The sequence below is a fragment of the Ziziphus jujuba genome, chromosome 1, assembly GCF_031755915.1.
Source record: "Ziziphus jujuba cultivar Dongzao chromosome 1, ASM3175591v1".
In the NCBI taxonomy this organism is placed as follows: Eukaryota; Viridiplantae; Streptophyta; class Magnoliopsida; order Rosales; family Rhamnaceae; genus Ziziphus; species Ziziphus jujuba.
In genome coordinates this window covers 2,532,101-2,550,731 of record NC_083379.1, presented here as the reverse complement: position 1 = coordinate 2,550,731, position 18,631 = coordinate 2,532,101, and the positions used below count along the sequence as shown (strand labels likewise).

Sequence of the window (18,631 nt, the reverse complement as noted above, 5' to 3'; positions counted from 1 at the left end):
TGCTTTCACCGCCTAAGCCTTCTCCTCGAAAATCCAAAATCCATTTAGAGCTTGGGTTAAAAGTTAGTATTTGTGAGCCATTGTTTTTTTTTTTTAGCCTTTATTTTTTTGTTTTTGTTTTTTAAGTGTGAACAAGAAAAAATAAAAAAATGACATCGATAACCTAAAAAACGTCACCGGCTTAGGTACCAAATAAGTGGGCATTTTCTTCCAGATTAAGGGCTGCTCTTTCTTGGTGGTAAAGAGTAGTTTTGACGTGGCAGAGAGGGAAGTCCCATTGGTGACTGGATCGCTGTCCACTGCAGAAAGGGCATCTATAGCCTTGATAATTGAGTCTCGTTTAGTTGGATTCTTTTGAGACTTGAAGCCTCGATTTTGATCGAATATGAGGTTGAGGAGTTTCTACTTGGAGAGTTTTGATTGAGTTGTGAGGGATGAGCAGGCGATCATAAAGGAGTTAGAATGGTGGGGTTTTAGAGAACAAGAATTGAAATGCTGGTATTCTGGGTTGAATTGAATATTGGAAAGAAGGCGGTTTGAGGACGTAGAGTTCTAGAAGCTTCAACACTTTTGTAAACTTTTTTTATTTTTTTTGTTATTTCTTTGTAATTTTTTTATATTTTTACAAGTATCATTCAAAATAATAAAATTCAAACTTAAGAAAAAAAATTAAGCACCAATTGAAAATTACAAAATTGAAAAGATAACAAAAAAAAAATAAAAAATTAAGAGACCAAAGCCAACGCTTGTACATCCCAACAGCATTGGCTTTGGTCCTCCAATTTTTTAAAATATTTTATTATTATTATTTTTTTTACTTTTTTTTTTAATTCCTTTGCAATTTTTTTTTTATATTTTTGTAAGTATCATTCAAAATAATAAAATTTAAACTTAATAAAAAAATTGAGGACCAATTAAAAATTACAAAATTGAAAAGATAATAAAAAAAATTGGGGAACCAAAGGCAATGCTATTACATCCCATTTGGTCCCCAGTTTTTAAAATTATTTTATTATTTTTTTAATTCTTTTGTATTTTTTTAATATTTTTATAAGTATTATTCAAAATAATAAAATTCAAACATAACAAAAAAATTGAAAACGAATTGAAAATTACAAAATTAAAAAGATAATAAAAAAAAAATTGAGGCTCTATTACATCCCAGCTGCGTTGGTTTTGGTCCTCCAATTTTTTAAAATATTTTATTATTTTATTTTTTAATTCATTTATAATTTTTTAAAAAATATTTTTGCAAGTTTCATTCAAAATAATAAAATTTAAATTTAGCAAAAAAAAAAATTGAGAATTAATTGAAAATTATAAAATTGAAAAAAAAAATTTGGGGTACCAAAGCCAGCACTGTTACATTCCAATAACGTTGGCTTTGGTCCCCTAATTTTTAAAATTTTTTTATTACTATTGTTTTTTAATTCTCTTGTAATTTTTTTTTATATTTTTACAAGTATCATTCAAAATAATAAAATTTAAAATTAATAATAAAATTGAGGTCCAATTGAAAATTACAAAATTAAAAAAGATAATAAAAAAAATTGAGGGACCAAGGCCAACGCTATTACATCCTAGCAGAGTTGGCTTCGGTGCCCCAATTTTTTAAAATTTTTAATTTTTTTTAATTTGTTTGTAATTTTTTATATTTTTACAGGTATAATTTAAAATAATAAAATTCAAACTTAACAAAAAAAATTAAGAATCAATTGAAAATTACAATATTGAAAAAATAATAAAAAAAAAATTTGGGAACCAAAGCCAATGCTATTACATCCAGCAGCGTTGACTTTACTTCTCCAATTTTTTAAAAAAAATTATTATTTTCTTTTTTTAATTCCTTTGTATTTTTTTTTTATATTTTTACAAGTATCATTCAAAATAATAAAACTCAAACTTAACAAAAAAAATTGAGAACTAATTGAAAATTACAAAATTAAAAAGATAACGAAAAAAAAAAATTGGAGGACTAAAGCCAACGCTTTTACATCCTAAAAGCCTTGACTTTGGTTCCCCAATTTTTTAAATTTTTTTATTATTTTCTTTTTTTAATTTCTTTGATGAAAATTGAACCAAAAAAGAGGAAAAAACTTTTGATGAAATATAATAATGAACAAATAGAAAAAAAAGAGGGTTTGTCTTTAAAGTTGAACCAAAAAAAAGGAGGAAATTTTTTTTTTGATGAAAATATGATAATGAAGAAAAAAAAAAAGAGGATTTGTATTTAAAATTGGACTAAAAAAGAAGAAAAAAGGGGAAGAAAAAAATCTGTCACAAAAAGGAGCAAAGCCAATGCTATTTTTAAAACAAGCGTCGGCTTTGTACAAGCTTTAAAACCAAATATATAAATTTATGTATTCGCTTTTTAATGACGCTATTTTAAAATAATGTCGCTAAAGCCTGTACAAATTTTTTTTGGTATTCATTATCATATTTTCATCAAAATTTTTTTTTTCTCTTTTTTGGTCTAATTTTAAAGACAATCCCTTTTTTTTTGTGTGTTCATTATCATATTTTTATCAAAAGTATTTTTTTCTGTTTTTTGGGTCCAATTTTAAACACAAACTTTTTTTTTTATTCATTATCATATTTTTACCAAAGAAATTAAAAAAAATAATAATAAAAAATTGGAGACCAAAGCCAAGGCTTTTAGGATGTAAAAGCATTGGCTTTGGTCCCCCAATTTTATTTTTGTTATGTTTTCAATTTTGCAATTTTGAATTGGTCTCCAATTTTTTTTCATTAAGTTTGAATTATACTTGTAAAAATATAAAAACAATTACAAGTAATTAAAAAAAGAAAATAAAAAAGAAATAATAAAAAATTTTAAAAAATTGGGGAATCAAAGCCAATGCTGTTGGGATGTAGAACCGTTGGCTTTGGTCCTCAAATCTTTTTCTTTTGCTATTTTTTCAATTTTATAATTTTCAATTGGTCGTAAATTTTTTTTGTTAAGTGTGAATTTTATTATTTTGAATGATACTTGTAAAACTATAAAAAAATTAAAAATGAAAAATAAAAAATTTGAAAATATTGGAGAACCAAAGCCAACGCTGTGGGATGTAATAGCGTTGGTTTTGGTCCCCCAAATTTTTTTTATTATCTTTTTAATTTTATAATTTTTAATTGGTCATCAATTTTTTTTTGGTTATGTTTGAATTTTATTATTTTGAATGATACTTGTAAAAAGATAAAAACTTACAAAGAAATTATAAAAAAAATTATAAAAAATTTTAAAAAATTGGAGGACTAAAGCCAACGCTGTTGGGATGTAGAAGCGTTGGCTTTAGTCCCTAAATTTTTTTCTTTTGCTATTTTTCAATTTTGTAATTGTCAATTGGTCGTCAATTTTTTTTGTTATGTGTGAATTTTATTATTTTGAGTAATACTTCTAAAAATATAAAAAAAATTATAAAGAAATTAAAAAAAAATTTGAAAATCATGGGGAACCAAAGCCAACGCTGTTGGGATGTAATAGCGTTGGCTTTGGTCCTCCAAATTTTTTTTATTATTTTTTCAATTTTGTAATTTTTAACTGATCCTCAATTTTTTTGTTATGTTTGAATTTTATTATTTTGAATAATACTTGTAAAAAGATAAAAAATTACAAAGGAATTAAAAAAAAAAAGAAAATTATAAATACTTTAAAAAAATTGGGGGACCAAAGCCAATGCTGTTGGGATGTAATAGCGTCGGCTTTGGTCCCCCAATTTTTTTTATTATCTTTTTAATTTTGCAATTTTCAATTGGTCCTTAATTGTTTTTTGGTTATGTTTAAATTTTATTATTTTGAATGATACTTGCAAAAATATAAAAAAAATTACAAAATAATAAAAAATTTTAAAAAATTGGGGGACCAAAGCCAACGCTGTTGGGATGTAATAGCGCTGGCTTTGGTCTCCCAATTTTTTTTTTTTTAACTATCTTTTCAATTTTGTAATTTTCAATTGGTTTTTAATTTTTTTTGATAAGTTTTAATTTTACTATTTTGAATGATACTTGTAAAAATATAAAAAAATTACAAAGAAATTAAAAAAATAATAAAAAAAGATTTTAAAAATTGGAGGAGCAGAGCCAACGCTGCTGGGATGTAATAGCGTTGGTTTTAGTCCCTCAATTTTTTTATTATCTTTTCAATTTTGTAATTTTCAATTGATTCTTAATTTTTTTGGTTAAATTTGAATTTTATTATTTTAAATTATACTTGCAAAAATATAAAAAGAAAATTACAAAGAAATTAAAAAAAAGAAAATAATAAAAAAAATTTAAAAAATTATGGGAGCAAAGCCAACGCTGCTGGGATGTAATAGCATTGGATTTGATCCCCCAATTTTTTTTTATTATCTTTTCAATTTTGTAATTTTTAATTAGTTCTTAATATTTTTTTTAAGTTTGAATTTTACTATTTTGAATGATATCTGCAAAAATATTAAAAAAAAATTACAAAGGAATTAAAAAAAAGAAAGTAAAAAAGAAAATAATAAAAAAATTTAAAAAATTGGGGGACCAAAGCCAATGCTGTTGGGATGTAAAAGCGTTGGCTTTGGTCCCCTATTTTTTTTTTTTTTTGTTATCTTTTCAATTTTGTAATTTTCAATTGGTGTTTAATTTTTTTTATTAAGTTTGAATTTTATTATTTTGAATGATATTTGTAAAAATATAAAAAAAATTATAAAGGAATTAAAAAAAACAAAAAAATTAAAAAAATTTACAAAAGCGTTAAAGCTTCCAGAACTCTCAATTTTTGTTCTTTGAAACCCCACCACTCTAACTCCTTTATGATCACCTGCTTGTCCCTCACATCTCAATCGAAACTCTCCAAGTAGGAACTCCTCAATCTCATATTCGATCAAGATCAAGGCCTCAAGACTCAAAAGAACACAGCCAAACGAGACTTAATTATCAAGGCCATAGATGCCCTTTCTACTCTGGACAGCGATACAGTCACTATTGAAACTTTGTTTTCGGCCACGTCGAGACTACTCTGGATCACCAAAAAAGAGCAGCTTCTAATCTGCAAGAAAATGCCCACTTGTTTGGAACATAACCCAGTGACGTTTTGCATGTTATCGATGTCATTGTTTTTTTTTTTTTTTTTTTTTTTTTTCGGTTTTTTTGTTCACACTTAAAGGGAAGGGGGGGGGGGGGGGGGGGGAGCCAATGGCTCAAAAATACTAATCTTTAACCCAAACTCTAAATGGATTTTGGATTGTCAAGGAGAAGGCCTAGGCGGTGGAAGCAATAGAAAGATATCTGGGATTGGAACGGTGGAGATGGTAGATTTTATTTGGAAATTTTAAAACGGTGAGAGATGATGGATTTTATTTGAAAATTTTGAAATGGTAAAGTTTTATGAAACAATGGTGTGAGCGGGAAAGGAAATGATATTTTGAAGCGGGAAGGTTGAATGAAATTTTTTTGAAGTTGCAATTTTCTCACGTGTAACAAAAAAGTATCTGAGCCGTTCATTGGATACGTTGAAATCTAGTGACTGGTCATTTTTTCATGTTTTTGGACCGCACCATTTTGGTCAGATTGGACCTGACTATAGAATCTCTCCATATATATATATATAGTTATGATTTAGTGATCATAAACCTTAGGAATTTGAAAAAATATAAATAATAATAATACTAATTTACATTTTTTCATATATTTTGTGGTTGATTATATAGGGGTTTGATAAAATACAAATAACAATATTAACTTACATTTTATTATATATTTTAATATTAAAAGTCTGATAAAAAATATCTTTTAATGATAGCATATTAAACTGTTAGCATATAGATTGGATTTGTCTTTAAAAATAAAAGAAAAATTTATGTAATTTTTTTTTATTTAACCTTCATTTAATATTATACCACATTTATATCATGCATTACAAATTGACCTAAGTAGTTTACTAGAGTAAATACTAATTGTGCATGACCTATGTTATGGCAAATACTAATTGGATCCTTTAATTATGCATTAATTTTTTATATTAAAAATTTAATTAGGAAAGATCAACTTTATAGAGTAGCAAATTAAATAATTAAGTTCAAATTAGATCTTTAATACTAAAATTTTATTTTTTAGCAATTAGATCATATTAAGAGTTAAGATTTAAAACTATATTTATTAGTTATCGGATTATGATATTATTTATTTTTTCTAAATAAGATTTTAATATGTTATCAAATCTATATTTTATCTTTTTTTAAATTTTAAATCTTAACAAGTGAAGGAGCCATGCTTTAGAATGGGGGCCATGGCCCCTTAAGCATTTTTTTTTTTAAAGATATATGTAGGGGTTTTTCAATAAATTATGAAACTAACTCCATAATTAAATTATTGGCCCCCCATCTAAAATATTTATCTTTTCTATCTCCATTAATTTTTTTTTGTGAGTATTTCTAAATGATGAACTTAGTTAGTTTAATTAATATATCAATATAATTATGCATTAAGTGACTATTTTTTATCTAAAAAAATGAGTATTCTTGTTTTTAAATGTAATACTTAATATTTATTTTATTTGTTATTTAGTGTAACATTGGGCATTTCAATTGAAGTTTTGAACTTTCTAATTTGCTTATTAATTAATCGTATTTTTTTTAATGGAGCTTTTATCTTGATTATAACTATGTTTCATCCATTTATCCACCATTGAATTATATTTATTCGATACATTATTGCTAATATGGGTATTTGAGAAAAGAATTTTATGGAAAACTAGAAAAAAGTAAAATATTGTAAATTTAAATAAAAAATAAGGGTTTTGTTGGATTGACACTTTTTTTTTTATTATTATTGTACTGTTTCTATTTTAATATTTAATATTTGTGACTGTCTTGCATTTAGTTAAATAAATACGTTCCCTAACATGACATATAAAAAAATAATCTCTAATATTATTCTTATTTCCGTTTTATTAATCTATCCAAAAATAAATCGGTATAATGTTCTAAAAAACACCATTTTTTTAAAAGAATCATACAGAATTCTTTTATATTGTGTACTTAAACATTTTTTATGGGTTACAACATGGGCCCCCTCATAAATATTCTTGTTTTCAAGTCTATTATTAATTTTTATATGATTTAATGTTTAATTAAAAAAAAGGATTTGATTCTAAAACTATTAATTCATTTTATCTGAACCTATTTCGCCAATTAAATTATCAAATATATATATTTATATATCCCACAAATGATGGATCATTAATGATGAGAAATGACATTTTTCGTGCTAGCTAATTATTGATAAGTTAGCTACTGCTGCAGCTTGTCCTAAAGTAGCCGTGTCAGCAGAGTCTTCACAAAGTCACATGCAACAGAGGATTACTTCTCCACGTCTCCTACTCCAATGTGATAAGAAGTATCCTCATGATATGCAAACTGGTGAGGGATAGGCATTATCCAGTGGTAAAGCTGTTATAGTGATCAAATATTCGTCTTGTAACCAACGTGTATTCATAGTGTTCCACAAGTACTGTATAAATAACATCATGTGAAATATGGTAAAGTAAGTGAAAAGGTATCTGCAACAAAAGTCAGAAAATATTCTTAAATATATTTTTAACCATTTTCATCATGGTATGAGAGATTGGAAAGGCTTCAAAGTTCAACCTGAATGTAGTCTCTGAAGTTGAACCGAGACTAACCATACAATCCTTCCACTAATGTTCCAGCTTAATGTCTTTGAAGCTAGATTCTGCAAACTACTTGCTGTGGAAATCACAAATGCTTCCTTTAATTCGAAGTCTAGGAATTCTACATCATATAACTGATGATGAACGTGCATTAGAAGAGCTTCAAATAGAAACTAGTGGAGGCAGTAAAGTACTTAAACCAAACTATCAATTGTGGATCCACAGTTATGGCCTTCTTACAACATGGCTGCTTGGAACCATGACAATAGATGTTCTGAGTTTTACTTTCGGCCTGGATACAGCCTTTAGTGTTTGGCATGCCATTGAAGAGCATCTGTTGCCAGCCACAAAAGACAAGGAAATTTACCTTACCGATCGCCTTATGGGATTGAAGAAAGGTTCAACAACCTTAGATGGGTATCTCAAAACTTTTAACTCAATTTGTGACGATCTTTCTGCTATTGGAAAGCCGGTTAATGACTTGGATAAATGCTTTCATTTATCTAGAGGTTTAGGTCATAAATATCATGATTTCAGTTTGGCTATGTTGTCAAAACCTCCATATCCAACGTTCACACAATTTATTCTCTCTTTGAAAAGTCATAAACAGGTTTTAAATAATTTCTTCTAATTTTTTAGAAGAAAGACAAGATCTAAGTCAAGAGCATGCTTTTGTTGGACAAAAAAGTTGTGGAGTAGGTAGAGCACATGGTGGCAGATTTAGTTCACGTGAGAGAGGCTTTGGTCCAGCAGCTTATTCTGTCCAACGTCGTGGAAGCCTAAATTATTCACTGCAAGGCCGTGGAGGCTTTTCTTCACCAGGTCGTGGCAGCTTCTCCTTACGCAACACAACTGGCATACCATCTTCAAATGCTGTTCAAAACTCAAAATCTTCTCAAAGGGAAACAGTTATATGCGAAATATGTGACAAACCTTACCATACTTCCCCAAACTATTGGAACAGATATGACCCAATTGATGAAGCTGATGCGATTAATGAAACCAATACAGCGTATAAACCTCAAGAAAAAGCCGTGTTCTTTGCAGACTCTGGAGCCACGTCCCACATGGCCAATAATACAGGTACATTATCTCACTCAAAACCGTATAAGGGAACAGGTGTCATATAAGTGGGTAATGGAAAAGCTCTACCAATCTCTCATATTGGAAATGCTACCATTAAAACCGGTCAGAAAAATATTTCTCTAAAAAATATTTTGGTTGTTCTGAGTTTGAGAAAGAATCTCCTTTCAATTAGTAAATTAACCGATGATAATGCCTGTAGTGTGGAATTCACATCATCTGGTTTTTTGATTAAGGATCTCAAAAACCAAGTATAGCCAAGGGGCATAGACAAGGTGGACTATATGTTTTGGATGATGCTGAACAGGCGTTAGCAGCAATAAAGGATGGGAGTGTTTCATCTGAAATATGGCATCAAAGATTGGGTCATCCAAATCATCGGTTCCTACAGATTTTGGATAAAAATAATAATATTTATGTTTCAAGTTGGATAAATAATTTTTCTGTGTGAAAGCTGTCAATTAGGAAAACAGTGTAAACTTCCTTTTGGTGATTCAAATAATGTTTTTTTTGGCTCCATTAAATAAGATACATTGTGATTTGTGGGATCCTGCTCCCATTCCTTCTAATCAAGGTTTCCTATACTATGTTATCTTTGTAGATGATTGCAGCAGATTCATTTGGCTATATCCCTTGAAAAAGAAATCAGATTTTTATGAGACTTTCATTAAATTTCAAAAATTAGTTGAAAATCAGTTTGATAAAAAAATAAAAAATTTTCAAAGTGATGGTGGTGGTGAATTTCAGTCTAAGATGTTCATATCTCATCTAGAATACTGTGGTATTCTTCATCAAATTTCATGTGCAGCGACACTGCAGTATTGCTGAGAGAAAGCATCGCCATCTTGTTGACACAGGTCTAGCTATGATGTTTCATGCAGAGATACTGCAAAAATATTGGGCAGATATTTTCTTAACTGCAGTCTATTTGATAAATAGATTACCCTCTTCATCTTTAAATATGGACATCCCATATAAAAAAATTTATGGTATAATGCCATATTATATGGATTTTAGAGTCTTGGGCTGCAGATGTTATCCATACCTTCGAAAATCAGGAAGCAATAAATTCATGAACAAAACCTATCCATGTGTTTTTATTGGATACAGTTCATCTCACAAGGGGTATCATTGTTTGGATCCAAAAACAAATCGTGTATTTATTTCAAGGCATGTTGTGTTTGATGAGACTTTATTTTCCTTCAAGTCTAACTCTTTTTTAATTTCATAGGAACCCTTAAGGCTTACTACCTTTTCTAATACTGATGCATGGTATGACACACCTAAGAAAATTGTCTCTTCCACCACCTCAAGAATAGATCCGTGTACAAGCTCCTTATCTGCCAACTGCAGTGAAGAAGCAGTATCATCATATGTTCCACAAAACAGCTCTTCTTCCAACCAAAACAGCTCATTATCCGTTGGTCCTTATGAAGAAACGGTTCACTCAAATGTTTCACAAGAGCACTCCTCACCTAACCTAACAACTCCATTGCACCATGTCCCCCGTCACTTGCAAATTTCAAATGAATTCTTACCTAACCCAACTACTTCATCTCAACCTATTTCCACACCACATCCGATCCTACCTAGCCATGACATCTCTCATACACCAACTCCTCTCTCACATGTCACATCATCATAATCTCCTATAGCCATAACAGTACCTTCACATCCTACTCAAGACCTCTCCTCCCAATTTTTTGTAGATCTGGATTTCCCACCGTTGCCATCTCCTTCACGGTTACCATCTCCTTCTAACCTATCCAACTCATCTCATCATCCAATGCTCACACGGCATCAACTTAAACAGAACCCACATCGTATCACTGAGCTCCATCCAAATAATAACACAAACACCAGTCTTCTAACCGAAACCAATGTTATTTCCATTCCCAAAACTGTTCAAACAGCACTCAAATTCCCTGAATGGAAGAATGCCATGATGGAAGAACTGTCTGCACTTCATCATAATTCTACTTGGGTGTTAGTACCACGACCAGCTGATGTTAATGTAGTAGGCTCTAAGTGGGTATACCGTGTGAAATATAAAGAAGATGGCTTTTTGGATCGTTACAAAGCACGTCTCGTGGCAAAAGGCTACACACAGATTGAAGGCTTGGATTATGAAGAAATTTTCAGCCCGGTGGTAAAACCAACTTCAATTCGGTTAATTCTTTCCATTGCCGTTTCCTATGGTTGGAAAATTAAGCAACTTGATATAAAAAATGCCTTCTTACATGGACATCTTAAAGAGATAGTATTCATGGAGCAACCTCCCGGGTTTGTTGATGCCACATATCCAGATTATGTGTGTCTTTTATAGAAGTCTCTTTATGGCCTCAAACAAGCTCCTAGAGCTTGGTTTGATCATTTGTCTCAAAGCTTGCTTAGTTTGGGTTTCAAGTGCAGCAGAGCTGATCCTTCTTTATTTTTCTTTAGAAATAATACTGACATTATTCTTCTCCTCATATATGTCAATGATGTAATCTTGACAGGGTCCAATGCTTCTCTGCTTGCTGAACTAATTTATCGTTTGAACAAAGACTTTGCTTTAAAGGATCTTGGTTGCATTCATTATTTTTTGGGCATTGAGGTTTGGTTTTTTCATGGTGGATTATTATTATTCCAAACCAAGTATGCTCATGATCTTCTCAAGCGTGCACATTTGATAGGAGCTACACCTATGGCAACATCTGTGTCTGTCGAACAAACTGCTCATTCTAATGATCACCTTCTTGTCAATGCAACCGGAGTATAGAAGCCTAGTGGGAGCACTTCAATACCTCACATTCACACGGCCAGACATTCAATATGCTGTGAACCAAGTCTGCCAGCACTTTCAAACTCCTACACAGCAGCATCTTCGTGCGGTCAAACGTATATTACGGTATGTTTGTGGTACATTAGACTATGGTCTCTGTTTCTTCAAGCAAAGCTCTAATTTTCTTTAAGGCTGCTCTGATTCTGACTGGGCCGGTTGTCAATTAACTAGGTGAAGTACCACAGGTTTGTGTATTTACTTTGGCGCTAACTTGGTCTCCTGGTCCTCCAAAAAGCAGCCAACCATTGCACGTTCAAGCACCGAAGCCGAATATCGAGCAATGGCTTCTGCTGCAGCTGAGTTGACCTGGATATCTAACTTACTGCGAGAAATTGGGATGGCTTATACTCGTCCAATTAAGCTGTATTGTGACAATCTCAGTGCTCTTCATCTCACTATCAATCCAGTTTTTCATAACAGGACTAAACATATTCAGCTTGACTACCATTTCATTCGAGAAAAAGTTGCATCAGGTGACCTCAACACACTCTATCTTCCTTCTCCTCGTCAGGTTTGCAGATCTGTTTACCAAAGCACTCAGCAAATCTCAATTCCTTCTTTTTCAAGCCAAACTAGGAGTTCGCCCGCTACCACTCACCAATTTGAGGGGGGATGATAAGTTAGCTACTGCTGCAGCTTGTCCTAAAATAGTTGTGTCAGCAGAGTCTTCACAAAGTCACATGCAACAGAGGATTACTTCTCCACATCTCCTACTCCAATGTGATAAGAAGTATCCTCATGATATGCAAACTGGTAAGGGATAGGCATTATCTAGTGGTAAAGCTTTGGTAAAGCTGTTATAGTTATGAGATATTCTTCTTGTAACCAACGTGTATTCATAGTGTTCCACAAGTACTATATAAATAGCACCATGTGAAATATGGTAAAGTAAGTGAAAAGGTATCTGTAACAAAAGTCAGAAAATATTTTTAAATATATTTTTAACCATTTTCATCAATTATCATGTCGCACTTAATTGGAATCCTTGACAACTATATTCTTCTATTTTTATTTTCTTTGACATATTCATTAGTCATTTTTCTACTGACACCATTGCGGGAACCAAAAGAACCAAAAGATTGATATCTGGCTACCTACTAGCCAGAAGCTTAAGATATGGCTATAATTAATACCGTGCATTTAAAAATCCATATGCGGGTGATTCTACGCACCATATATTTAAGCATCCTCCACCTGAAAAATTACCACATTTGGCTCGTTAAAAAAGAGAAAATGATCTTTAGTGACAAATTTTTTGAAGGAAATGAAAATATTTTAATCACAAAAAAGTTGTGACGTATTGTCGTGACTTACAACTTCGCTAGAAGCTTGCTATCTTTGTTTGTATCGTGTATAATATATATATATATATATATAGAGAGAGAGAGAGAGAGAAAGAGTGAGACTCATATTAAAACAATATAATAATTTCAATTTCAGATTTTATTTTATTAGTTTTTAATCACAATAACTATTAGAATTAAAAATTAAAAAAAATCAAATATGCTTAAATGATATATTAAAATTTTATTTATAAAAAGTAAATTTTATTATAATTTAATAATTAATAATTGTTATTTTAAATCCCAATTAAATGTTAAAAGAGAAAATCTCATTTTTAATCTTGATTTTAGACATCTAATTTGAAGCTAATTATACATATATATATATATATATATATATAAACTTGAACTACTAGAAATTGAGTTTAATACATATTCTAAATCTGAGTCATGATAATATTTATTAAGTATTAATTTGTATGTTCTTAAATTTGGATCCTCACATTTGAAAAAAAAAAAAAAAATCTCATTACTTGCGTTGACCAATAAAAAAATAAAATATTTGGAATCAGTTCCAAAATCAGTGTACGTTAATATATTATAATTCTAGGAGCAATAGGAATTTATAGAAGCCAATAAACAATTGACAATCCAAAAGCAAAACAAATTAGAACCACATACTATATATATAATTTGTCTGCCATGTTGATGTTCGTACGATTTTTTTATGCAAACATAAGGAAATTAGTTTTTTTAAAAACATCATCATCTTTTTTATATGTTTATAAAACATTGACAACTATTTTTATAAAAATCGTAATCTCTTTTGATATCTATATAGAATAAACTATGCGGATTTATATATACCGTAAATGTATTCCCCATATTCCTTTTAGAGAAAGCGCTCACACACGCTCACCCATACACATATAACGCGTGCACACCCACCCACACACTTATATATACTACATTCCTTCCCTATCTCTGTTCCTTTTAGAGGTTATTGGGTTTAGTTGTGAGGCAAAAACTAATATAGTTTTTGGGTTTAGTTGTGCAGCAAACACTAGTGTAGTTTTTGTCATTCGTAAATGATTAATTTTGATACAACGAAGGAATTATATATAAGAGAGATTGTGAAAGAGTGTACTTATAATTGTTAAATTTGTATGATTTATATGATTTTTATAGTCAGGGTATAAATAACTGTTTTTCATTGTTTTCTTTTATAAATTTTTTACTATATTAAACCTGTATAAATATATGTATATATATAATTAATTTATGGTCAAATTGCATATTATAATAAAATGAATGGTACCATAATGTCAATATAGATTGTAAATTTTGAAATAAATTTCTTCATATAAATATACAAGTTTGTTGAGCATGTATTTCATAACATGTTATATGAGAGATTATATATATAGAATAAGGCTTACATGATGAAACATAATTGTTTTAGCAGTTAATTTTTTTTATTGACCATTTAATCACATCAAATGTTTAGCATTTAAAATTTAAAAATATTTTAAATATGAATTTAATAATATATTAAGATTTTATTTATGAAAAATAAATCCTATTAAGATCAATGATTAATAAATATAATTTTTAAATTTTAATTATTAATGTGATTTAAAAATAAAAAAAATTTAATGTTAATTTTAATATTCAACAGTTAATTTGAATAGGACAATATATTTATATATTATCTTTATAAGATTTAATTAATTAATTACATATGCGAATCAATTATTTACAAAAATAATAATAAAAAAAAAGCACATCAGTTATGACTCTGTACTAGATAACCACAGATATAGCACTATTTTATCGGTTTTTCTTTTCTAGAATCCTTCAAACCAATGCCCGCATTTTACTTGGACAAAGTTCTGGCCACCAAATCATAATTCTAATACATGCTTTACATGTACAGAAAAAAGATATATCTTAGTGAGGCTGTTATTCTGAATTATGGACAAAAATGGTGAAAAGTGATGTCTAATAGTGAGAAGCGTTGGTTGGAAATGTAAAATGCTCAATACAAGTTGGAGGATATATGCCAAATTATAGTGGTAGTTGCATCTCTTTTGAGTAATAGCTTAATATTGCGCCATCCACTTTCAGCATCATCACCACACCATCACAGTGGAGGGCCTAGTAGTCTACTCAATTCACCCTTTCAATTTCTCTTCTTTAGTCACTATCTACAAGATTAGATCTGTAGTTCTTTGCACGCTTTTTTTTATTTGTTTTTGGCAGCTGGCGAATTCTCTCGCGTTATTTTATGGGACGACTTCTATACCAATATTACGTTCATCCTGCCTTTAGTAGTTTTATTATTATTATTATTTTTTAATAATATTGGAGGTGTGAGGATTCTAAAAGTGTCTTAAGAAAATTAGGTTATTGCTGTTTTATACTTTTCTGCATGGACCACCATCATTCCATATAACACCCTTCTCATTTTCCTTTCTGGACCGACCCTTCTCCTTAGTTTTGAAGAGGGATTAATAAAATGCGAGTTTTTGACCCTGGGAACTCAGAGCACAACATGCATATATATATGTATACATATATATATATATATATATATGCATATACAATAATATTAGATATATCAAAATATTTATCAAATTTACTAATCAAAATGACCTGATAGATGATATCGTAATGTTTAATTGATTTAATTTTTTAATTTATTTTTCTATTTAAGGTTTATTCATTCATATTTTAACTTGTTTGATTTAATAAAAAAATTTAATAAATATTTTGACATGTATATAATTAATCTCTTGGAGATTTCTTCCAGCTTAAGGAGATATGATAAATGTGTATAATGCTTACAGTTACTTAATTGGTCAGCTACTTTAAACATTCATTTTCACATATTAAGTTTTTCTTTATAAAAAAAAAAGAAAAAAAAAGAAAATCGGTACATAAAATCAAATGGGTTCAAGAATATAAATTAAAATAATCAAATGAATATGAAATTATTAACTAATTTACACATCTACTTACACACCAACATCATGTCGCTTATGATAAGCTCGGAGATATATATATATATATATATATTCAAAAAAACCATTATGTCAATATATATATATATATATGTGGTAGTCCTGTAGTACTCTCATAATTAAACAGCATTTAGGTATTACATATATTTTGGATTGTCAATGACGCAGCTGGTTAATAGGGTTAATACCTATATATATATATATACATATATGTAATTTATAGGATATGTTGAGGTGGCACTAATATATGGATTCACTTTTTATATGTGGTGTCCATGATGTGATTCACAAAGACTAATGATATGATGCCATGATATTTTTCTGTCAGAACTTACCTACCATTGGCATTTGCTAAGCTGGTTTCCACTAGAGTCCTATATTAACTATAAATTTTACCATTTCCAGCTTAACGCCAGAAAATTTTCTATAACCTATAAATTGGCTAGTGAAAGTAACACACACAAAACATATAATATAGTACTAGATTCAACTGAATAAGACTAGCATGGCAATATACAAAAGCTACAAATCCCACTTTCATTAATTTTTAGAAAAAGAAGACCACTACCATGCGGGTGCTATATCCATATACAGCAGTTATTTCCGGTGTTGAATAAAATGGTTTTGACACAAATATTTCTAAATTATATAACACTTTGTATTTTACATTTAATTTTTTTTCTTTTTATGCATCTCAAATTTGATTTAACCTTGCACTGTTTACCCTTTTACTATTTTTTGTCAAAAGTTGTAACAGAATAAACACGTGTGTGCACATGACTGTAATGCAAGGGCAAACACCGTCTTTTCACGTCGTTATTTCCATCTTCTCTCTTCCCTCGGCTGTAGACAATTACAGAATTCACAGAGCCTCTTCGATCAGCAAATTATACCAATCATACACATAACAAAATCTGATAAAGTTACATACATACATGTGATGTTTATTTATTTACTGGATACTCAATTTTCAAAATTTGCTTCATGTTTTTCTTTCTTTCCTTTTATTTTTAACTGTTTGAAACAATATATATATATATTTTCATTTATCTGGAACCATATACGAAGCTAAGTGTGAGAAAGAGATTCACAGATTATAGGAGAGAGGGATCACAAGCTTGATCATTAATGATATTTGGAGCCTATGGTACTCATGGATAAGGTTTTGAGGTAGGAATTCCAGTCGCCTCCCTCATTCAATTTTTTGCCCCCAGTTTTCTTGCCTCCAGCCACCCGTCTATATCTTTTTTAATATCAGTTAATTATCAAATTTACTATGAAAATTACAAAAGTATTAAATAAATTTTATATTTCTATTAGTTTATAATATATAGTAAGCATAAATGGTTTTAAATATATTATTTTCAATAAAAATATATAAAAAAAATACATATTTGATAAAAATATTTTTTAATTAAGATTTATAAAATAATTATTATAATTCTATTATATATTATAAAATGTTATCTCAAAATCACATCCTAGTGATTAAAAATTATTTTCTCTTTCTCATTTTTATTTTAAAATGTAAAATATGAGAAGTAATTATTAAAAATTGCATATCCTTGATAATTTTGCATGTAAGTGTTAATTATTAAAAGTTGCATATCCTTAATAATTTTGTATACAATTGTTAATATATCAACAATATAGATCTTGTATTAAATCCATTGGTTGATTATATGCAAACTTATTATCTTTTGATGCTAGAGTTTGAAACCGTACCCATGAGTTATTACTTGATGGTACTTCATAAATATTTCATCAATTCATTTAATTACATTTATAGAGAATAAAGTTTCTTAACATCTTTTTAATATTTATCGATTTTATAATATCTATCAATTACTTTACATGCATATTTATATTTTTGGCTATTATAATTTATATCTATTGTATAATATTTATAGAAATATTAAGTTTATTAAGGTAAAAAAAATAATAAAAAGGTAGACAGTTATTAATTTTTTGATAAAAAAATTTTAAAAATTAAATTTAATAGAAATTTTCATAAAAATTATGAATTTTTGTTGAAATTATGAAGGAATTAATGTATGTATTTAATGGAAATTTCAATGAAAATTTTGTGAAAATACAATGAAAGTTTTGAAAATATTATCTGTTCCTATTTGAAACTAATTAATATTTTCTATTTACCATTTAAAAATATAGACATTTTAGTGAAATTTCAATAAAACTTTCGATATTTTAAACTTTGTTGTAAACTATCCTATATATCTAGAACTAGAAATACAAATTTATTTGTGTAAAACTAGAAAAGTTGAGCGGATCGATAGTGTAAAAGTATTTGTATTAAAACTAGAAAAGTTGAGCGGATCGATAGTGTAAAAGTATCATATATGTTTTTATTTTAAAGAAAAAAATTATAGAAGATGAGATTATAAATGAAAAACTAATCTTAGCTCTCAAAGCAAAGCAATTAATACATAGCAAAGAAAATAGCATATATATGTAAATTATCCTATATCCTTTTTCTTCTTGTTGTTTCTTTAATTAAAGATAGAGGATTTCCAACTTGAGTAATTGTTGATTACAAAAAAAAAAAAAGGTCAAAAATCACTGGCTTTTAATGTAAAAGTAATGTTAGGGGTATAAATTTATAAACATGTTTAGTAAGTGATTAGATTTCATTGTTTAATTGATTTATATTTAATTATATTTATCTTTTCAAACACTATTTATTTAAATTTGAAATTATATTAATTTTTCAACCAATAAAATAACAACATATCTCCAATCACATCGTTATGATAAA

At 28.7% G+C, this 18,631-nt stretch overlaps 1 long non-coding RNA gene across 1 annotated transcript; it reads left to right on the top strand.

The window, feature by feature from the left end:
- Positions 1-9,744: 9,744 nt before the first annotated feature.
- On the top strand, positions 9,745-12,507 carry LOC125419689 (uncharacterized). The gene is made up of 2 exons (XR_007238575.2): positions 9,745-11,615; positions 11,721-12,507. It is a non-coding gene; the product is annotated as an uncharacterized LOC125419689 (long non-coding RNA).
- Positions 12,508-18,631: the final 6,124 nt, after the last annotated feature.